The sequence below is a fragment of the Punica granatum genome, chromosome 8 (genome assembly GCF_007655135.1).
Source record: "Punica granatum isolate Tunisia-2019 chromosome 8, ASM765513v2, whole genome shotgun sequence".
Taxonomy (NCBI): Eukaryota; Viridiplantae; Streptophyta; class Magnoliopsida; order Myrtales; family Lythraceae; genus Punica; species Punica granatum.
The window spans coordinates 27,270,576-27,280,246 of record NC_045134.1 but is presented as its reverse complement, the minus strand read 5'-3'; positions in this window follow the sequence as shown (position 1 = coordinate 27,280,246).

The window sequence follows — 9,671 nt, the reverse complement described above, 5'->3', positions numbered from 1 at the left end:
GGCCTTGTACCATTTGGAAAGAAGTTGAAATGAACACAATTAACTGCCGAGTATAACACAATTTACTGAGGTTAAGGATTTTAAGGTGCGATCGACCGTGTTATACTTTTTGCAATCTGTCTTTATTTATTTCACCTCCCTAACAGTACAAGAGGGGAATGGATGAACTTTTAGTTCTATCTACATAATGGATGGCGCGGGAGGCCGCTGGTCCCCTAGCAGCTTTGGCAGGGCAGAGCTGCCCCCAGACGTGAGAATATAAGGACTGTGTTAGTTTTATGTCCACGACAATTTACATTTTTTGGGTAAGAATTAAATTATATTAAATTCACCTCGTAATGTTAAAGAAAAAAAGAGAGGCACGAAAGAAAAAAAGAAAAAAGAAGAGGGATTCGGCTTCTCTTCCCATGGCATGGCCCTCGTTCTTTGGTCCGCTATTAAAATTCTTTTTTTTTCCCCCCCTTTAAGGATAAACTTTTTTCCCGACCCAAAAGGGACAAAACTTGTCTCGGTCGTGGTTGCCCTTTTTCAAGGACTTTGACCTTTGTTTCTACCTAGCAAAAATCAGGAAAAAAGGCAAAATTAAGGATTTATGTTATTATTATTATTATTATTATTATCGATGGGATAAAAAGAAATATAAACAAAGAAAAAACTATACAAAAAAAGCCTCGTGCTCTTCTGTCGCTTTTGAACTTGAAAAATGAATTCCTTGGATACGAATAATTTGATGATTTTTGTTAATTTAAATATAGCTCCCCCAATAATAGAAAACAAAGGGTTCATAGGCTGAAAGCCCAATGGTCCATAAAGACGAAAATCCCTGCCTAAGACAATTGGGCTTTTCTTTTTCGGCTCAAAATAAAGCTGAACAGGCCCATGGGCCTAACGTCGACACACCCCGAGACAGTCTCTTGCCCGGAAAATCTCCGGCTTCTTACTTTGTTAATGTTGATGGGCAGGTGGTCGCCAGACAGTACTTCCCCGGCTCGACTAGGTCCCATGTGTGCTGCTTATTCAGATCTAAGAAGTACAAATTCATGAACATGATAGCTAGTAATGTCCGACGCGTGGTACCTCTAGCAGAGGTTGAAGAGCTCATCTTTTATGAGGTATTGGCCGACTATCTCCACTTTCATCTTGTCACTTGTCGTGCCAGTGTTTACAACGACTCGTCCTACTGACCGTTAGGCTAAGGACTAAATATTTTTCATATTTAATTTTGGGCCCTGGGCCCCGACATTGAACCTTTCCGGTTCCCAAAATTAATGACTGAAATTAATATTTTTATAAAGAAATTATAATTGGAAAAAGAATTAGAAGCCAAGTATGATGATAAGAGTTATTAAAAAATTTGAAGGAAATTGGGATTTATAGAATTAGTTGCATATGTGATGAAGATGTTTTGAAATGACAAGAAGATATAAGGGAATTGAAAAATTGAAAGCAAGGACCAACCTTAAAATACAAAATAGAGAACATTGAAAGACTAATATTCACGAAAATTCTAAAATTTAATACTATATATATATATATATTTAATTTCTTTAAAGATATAGCTAATCATAATTATTCATGACATTATAATTTAAATAATCTTATAATTATCCTTTTATTTCGCATACTTATTAATTCATTATAATAAGATCAAATTAGTGAAAGATTTTATTATTTAAAATAAATTCATGCGGGATATATATCTAGTTTGTTATAGGTATTTAATTTTGACTTCTTGGTATTGTACAATCAGAAGCCTCCATTTGTATATCCAAAATGTGCCACATCAGTATTTTGACGACTTGCAAAAACCCAGAGAACTTTCATCCTAAATAGTGTATTTTCATGTGCCCAATTTGCAAATTAAACAAAAAGAAGGAATCTAGAAAATGATTCCTAAATATCTTCGAAACTTCTTCATCGTAAAGCTTACACGTTTTAAGAAATAACCGAGATATATGCATCTAGTTCTATGTAAAAGGAAACCATATATATGGAATTGATAATCTTTTACTTAATTGCAGTTTGTAAATATAATTTCTGCTTAATTTAAGCAATTAGTCCGTGTTAATGTTTCATGAAATATACTCAACTTCTAACCGGTATGGATTAGTTCAAGCGGTTCAACGCTTATTCTTATTAAGTAAGGTCTCGGGTCCGAGTCATGTGAACGGAGAAAATCCATGCTTAAAGAGATTTGCCCCGTTAGTGGGCCGACCCGATTCAAATTAAATTAGTCGGTCGGAACCCGATAGGCTTCCGGATACCAAGTTACGCACTGAAGAAATATATGCAGCTTATACATTTTCGTATGTGTCTATGCATGTCCATGGAGAAAGTTTTATATATATATATATATATATATGTATATCATGCGGCAATATCATGAACTAATAAGATTTCTCAATTATTCTCTATCGGTCTTTAATAACAAAAAAAAAATATTAATAAAAATATATATTTTTTTATGTGTTTAAGTTTACGCATAATACCTTCTCCTGTGAGTGTGCGCGTTCCAAAAAAAACTAAAAAATTTCCTCTGATTAAATCGAGAGTTTTCTCTCTATCTTGGCCCTATCTTGGCCCTTTTAGTTGCGTGTTCATTAGCTCGAGAGGACATACAAGTGTCGGGAAGCTGAAGCTCCATCCTTTTGGTGAAAAGGGCAGCATTATGAACGTTGGAAGGATTTTCTTACAATGCCCATTGGCACTGAAACTACGTGTACGTTGTTTCATGGGGGCTCATGACGAGTGGCAGTGATAGGGACAGTATCCTGAACGGCGGCTCGACGAAGATTGAGAGGCTCATCGAGAGGGGGGACTTCGTGAGTGTAATTGCAAATAGTGACATAGATTTTTCAATTTGACGTTAGTCTGCTGCTTTTGTGTTCTTAGAGTTTTAAGGTGATTGTTCTAGTCTCATCAAAACAATGTCCGGCTCTTTACCTGTTCGGGATCAATTCTTGTAAAAAATGATTTCAATTCAATTCATTTCAGCTCTAATTCAACTGTAATTGAATTATATTATTCCGAAAACTAAAGAATTTAACTTAAATGAATTGAATAATCTCATTTAATATGCATTTTTAGATAAGAGTAAAATTTTAAAATCATTAGTTCCGAATGAATTGAATTTGGGCTAAATCTTGTTGATTTTGGCTTGATTTGAAATCCAATAGAAATCTTGCATTCTTCGAAGAAATTTTGTGACATATGTATTCAAAATAATAGAGTTGGATTGAATTGTCGTGAAATGAATTGAATTCTTATATTTCATAGGATTCCAAACATACATTTAAGAATGTCTAGATGCTGTTAAGAATGTCTGACGTGGCAAGTCTTATGACACGTGGCTAAAAACTTTTAGCATGATGTAACAAATGAGTACAGAACCTTATTAAGATGTAACAAATTGGTACAAAACTTTATTAAGATGTAACAAATGAGTATGTAACGAAATGGTACAAAACGTTTTGTATGATGTAACAAATTGATACAAATAGCGAAACAAAGGACACCTTCACCTAATTAAAATAATAAAAGGGGAGATCCGTATTGAATGGTGCTGCGAGATCTATGCATATCCAACGATGGGAAGATCTGTATTACGATAATATGGAGTCATATTACCATGAGCGAAAAGATTATCTGAGTGTATGATTTGCATCATAATTTTTGGTCCCTCTAGATTTCGAGAAAAGTACATAAGTTCGAAAGGAAATATTGGAAGAGAAAATAAAGGGAAGATCCTTCATTCCAAAAATTTCTGACGTGGCACGTAAAGATCTCGTTGCTTGAAAATTTTTCCACTTTTTCATGATAGGTCAATTTAATCCAATTAACGTCACAATTATGGACAAGACTAGGGGGATGTCTCGTTCGTTGAAGAGATAGTTTTTTATCCGAGTGCCAACAAGAAACAAGAAAGCCTGCCTCGTGAGCCATCTCTTCAAGGAACGAGACATCCCTTAGTCTTGTCCATAATTGTGACGTTCATTGGGTTAACTCGACCTGTCATGAAAAATGGCAAAATTTTCAAGCGAAGAGATCGTTACGTGCCACGTCAGAAATTTTTGGAATGAAAGATCTTCCTTTTATTTTCTCTTCCAATATTTCCTTTCAAACTTATATACTTCTTTCGAAATCCAGAGTGACCAAATTTATTATGCAAATTCATACTATCAGATATTTTTTTCAGTCATGGTAATATGACTCCATATTATCGTAATATGCGTCTTCCCATCGTTGGATATGCATAGCACCATTCAATATGGATCTCCCATTTTATTATTTTAATTAGGTGTAGTTGTTATTTGTTCCGCTATTTGTATCAATTTGTTGCAACATACAAAACATTTTGTACAATTTCGTTACATCTTAATAAAATTTTGTACCAATTTATTACATCTTAATAAGGTTTTGTACCTATTTGTTACATCATGCTAAAAGTTTTCAGCCACGTGTCATAAGACTTGCCACGTCACGTGCCACGTCAGATATTCTTAACGGCATTCAGCCACGTATCATAAAACTTGTCACATCACGTGCCACGTCAGAAATTCTTAACGGCTTCGACGGACAGTTTGTACTTGATTGAAACAATTTGATACGTTTTGTATCAAATTGTTACAAAAAAAGATTTTGTATCGTCAGCGTTATAATTGAAAAAGTTTTGTATCATTCAAGTAATTTTCCCTATAAAAACCAAAGAAGCGCTTAAATATTATATTGCCTACAAATACGTTGTTTTCATTGAGGGAAAATTACTTGAATGATACAAAATCTTTGAAGTTGTAACGCGGACAGTATAAAATCTTTTTTTTTTGGTAACAATTTGATACAAAACGTATCAAATTATTTCAATCAAGTACAATCCGTCAATTTCCGTCGACGCCCTTAAGAATTTCTGACGTGGCAAGCCTTATGATACGTGGCTGGACGCCGTTAAGAATATCTAACGTGGCACGTGACGTGGCAAGTCTTATGACACGTGACTGAAAACTTTTAGCATGATGTAACAAATGGGTACAGAACCTTATTAAGATGTAATAAATTGGTATAAAACTTTATTAAGATATAACAAATGGGTACAAAACTTTATTAAGATGTAACAAAATGACACAAAACGTTTTATATGACGTAACAAATTGATACAAATAGCGGAATAAAGGCCGACTACACCTAATTAAAATAATAAAAGGGGAGATCCGTATTGAATGGTGTTGCGGGATCTATGCATATCCAACGATGAGAAGACCCGTATTACGATAATATGGAGTCATATTACCACGAGCGAAAAAATTATCTGAGTGTATGATTTGCATCATAAATTTTGGTCCCTCTGGATTTTGAGAGAAGTACATAAATTCGAAAGGAAATATTGGAAGAGAAAATAAAGGGAAGATCTTTCATTCCAAAAATTTCTGACGTGGCACGTAACGATCTCGTTGCTTGAGAATTTTGCCATTTTTCATGACAGGTCAAGTTAACCCAATTGACGTCACAATTATGGACAAGACTGGGGGATGTCCCGTTCCTTGAAGAGATGGCTCGCACTCGGACTCATGGCACGCTTTCTTATTGGCGCTTGGATAAAAAACTGGTCATGAGTCCGAGTGCGAGCCATCTCTTCAAGGAACAAGACATCTCCCCAGTCTTGTCCATAATTGTGATGTTAATTGGGTTAACTTGACCTGTAATGAAAAATAACAAAATTCTCAAGCGACGAGATCGTTACGTACCACGTCAGAAATTTTTGGAATGAAAGATCTTCCCTTTATTTTCTCTTCCAATATTTCCTTTCGAACTTATGTATTTCTCTCGAAATTCAGAGGTACCAAATTTATGATGCAAATTCATACTATTAGATATTTTTTTCGCTCATGGTAATATGACTCCATATTATCGTAATACGGGTCTTCCCATCGTTGGATATGCATAGATCCCGCAGCACCATTCAATATGAATCTCTCCTTTTATTATTTTAATTAGGTGTAGTTGTCCTTTGTTCCGCTATTTGTATCAATTTGTTATATCATACAAAATATTTTGTACCATTTCGTTACATCTTAATAAAGTTTTGCACCTATTTGTTACATCTTAATAAAGTTTTATACCAATTTGTTACATCTTAATAAGGTTCTGTACCTATTTATTACATCATGCTAAAAGTTTTCAGCCACGTATCATAAGACTTGCCAGGTCACGTGCCACGTCAGATATTCTTAACGGCATCCTGCCACGTATCATAAAACTTGCCACGTGTAACGAGACTTGCCACGTCACGTGCCACGTCAGAAATTCTTAATGGCGTCGACGGAAATTGATGGATTGTGCTTGATTGAAACAATTTGATAAGTTTAGTATCAAATTGTTACAAAAAAAAAAGATTTTATACCATATTCGTTACAACTTAAAAGATTTTGTATCGTTCAAATAATTTTCCCGACAATTTACCTTCATAACCAAATGGACGATATAGATTGCATTGCATCGTCTAAGGGAAGAACATGAGCCCATCAGTATATCGATCTGTGATATATTTTCGGGTCTGGTGTACCAAAATGTTGCATAAAACATGGGACACCAATTACAGGTGGATGAGACAAAAGCAGCATCCTTAACAATTTAAGGTCTAAGCTGAATATAATATTAAGGGTTAATTGCGCCATATAGCCTAATGTTTGAAGGAATTCTTAGTTATAGTTTAAACTTAATTTTTTACCTAAGATATTCCAACGTTGACGTGTTGGTTTCACATCTATCCCGTCGCTAATTTCTCATCCAAAATTGATGGAATTACACACATGGTTACAAAATTAACGTGATACGTGTGCAATTTCGTCAATTTTGGACAGAAAATTAGCGTTAGGATATATGTAAAACAACACGTCAATGCTAGGATATCTCAGGTAAAAAATCAAGTTTGGGCTAGAATTAAAAATTCCTTTAAACGTTAGGCTATACGGCGTAATTATACCTATATATTATTGGAGAGAATCAAGGATAGGATTTGATATGACCTAGTAGATTATGGGGATTTTTATATTTATGGGATGTTAATTATTATGTAATATTATGTTTCTATATTGATTATAATCATAGTCGATATAAAAAAAAATCTCCACATAATTATGTGTGCTAGTTTTGTATCAATTTTCTATATCCTTTATAGTATCAGAGCGGAACGATTTTGGTACTGACTAATATATTTTTTTGCCGTTGCATCTGGCTTTAGCTGGGCGTGCCCGACAACCTCAATTTTGCACAACACTCCATTTTGATTCTATCTCAATTCTCTCAGGTAACCAAAGCTTTTATGACATCTTGATTCCCCAAAATCTTCTTGATTCAACGGCAAGCTCCGTGATTCCTTCCTCTTTCTCCCCCTTATGCAGGCATATTACAGAACCTTCCTCTTTCTCCCCCTTATACAGGCATATTACAGAACCTCTAATATTTTTTATTCACTCTCGATGGCTTAGCCCTCTTTTAGGGTCATCCTCTCCTTCCAGGCCGCTCTCTCATTCTATGGCCGTGTTTGCTGACACTCTCTCTCGATAAACTCATTAGCCTGGCCCTCTCTATGTCAGGAGCTAATTTTCTATTATCTCTCCTCTCCTGAGTTCAGTTGAGCCATGCTCCCTATCAATCTCTCACTGCAAACAAAGTTCTTTTCTTTTCTTCTTGTAGGCCACTCCCATTGCTACTCTCGAGATCTAGCAACCATCTTATCATTTTGAGCTCCATCTCAACCGCATCCCTTCTCATCTTTCTTTTAGCATCTCTTTCAAGCCACAATGGACTGATCCATACTGAACAAGTTCCAGTCACATTTTTAGCTTCTCCATTTCAAGGACCGTTTTACGGTGGAGTAATGCAAGTCATCACTTCATATTTGATTTCCACTAGTCTAGCATTTTGATTTCATGAGTCTCTCTTCACAACATGTTTCGCGGGACAAATTCAAGCTCACTATCTGACATCTACCGTTGTGCTTGTTTAGGAGTATTAAAGAGAATCAAAGATAGAGATTGATATGATCTAGGAGATTATGGAGATTTTTATATTTATGGGATATTAATTATTATGTAATATTATATTTCTATATTTGTTATAATCATGATTTATAAATAAGAACAATCTCCATATAATTATGTGTGTGAGTTTTGTACCAATTCTCTATACACTTTATATATATATATATATAGGCACACACATAGACATGCATAGATACATACGAAAAGGTATAAGGTGCATATATTTCAGGAAACATTACACCACGGACTAATTATTTAAAATAGGCGTAAATTATATTTTACGAACTGCAATTAATAAGTTCCATATATATGGTTTCTTAAAATAGGCAGATATAAGATGCGTATATCTCGGTTATTCCTTAAAGTATGTAAGCTATATGATGAAGTAGTTTCGAAGATTTTTTAGGAATTATTTCCTAGATTCCTCCTTTTAATTTGGAATCGGCCCCATGAAAATACACTTCTTCTTCTTCTTCTTTCCCCCTTTGTGGACAAAAATTGCGGTGTCCCATTTCCATCATTTATATATCTTTTTTATGAATTCATACCAATAATTCGATTTAAGCAAATAGAAAGTGTATAATTCATAAAACATTTTAAAAAAAATTTTGTTGGACAAAAATTGTCAAATCGGCCCAATTTTCTATCTCCTCTCATATACCCTCACCAGAGGATGACGCGTGTCTCTTAAAAAATCAATAGCGTATAATTCCTTTGAATATGTGTCACGATCCATCCTTTTTCTTCTTCTTTTTTCTACTTGATGTAACAAATTAAATACCTATTCAACATGCCCCTTAGTTCACCGAAAAATAAAAGACTTATTTGGCAAATCTTTTGAAAAGTTCATAAAATCAAACAAATCAAAAAAATTCTTAAACAAATATCAGCGTTGGTTAGTTCAAGTGGTTTAACACTTGTTCTTTTTTAACAAAGTCTCGAGTTCGAGTCTTGTGAATAAAAATTCGCGATGAGGGAGTTCTATTCCTTAGTTGGCCAACCTAGCTCTACTGGATTAGTGGAGGTCCAATTATTTGGGCTTCCAAGTAGGCGGATATTGTGATTCACATTGAAAAATTCTTAAAAAATAATACTAATATAAAATTCAATAAAAAAGAAAAAAACGTACGTTGAAGACTATTCATAAAATCAATAATTTTTTTTATAAATGTAACAAATTAAAATCTGAAAATAAAATAAATAAGAATTAATATGAAAAGAAAGTAAAAATAGAGACTAAATAGTCTAAATAAATAACTAGTAACATAAAATTCATAAAATGGGTAAAAATATGAACTCCAGGAGAATTCAAAAAATTTTAGGTGCAATTTGAAAAATAATTATATAGGGTAGAAACCAGAAAAATGGTGATATGATAAAAATATGAAAAATTATCATTACTCGTGAAATGTTGGAAAATTTGAAATAAATAAAAAATAAAAAATAAATCATAACCAAAAAAATTTAAAAATAAAAGACAAAAACCCGAAAAATCATTAAAATATGTTATTAAAAATGTAAAATTTGAAACTAAAATGATAATTAAAAAATCAAAACATAGTTGAAATTTGAGATAAAAAGGCTGTAATGAAACAATAAAAATATATTAGTATCTGATAAATTCAAATATCTGAT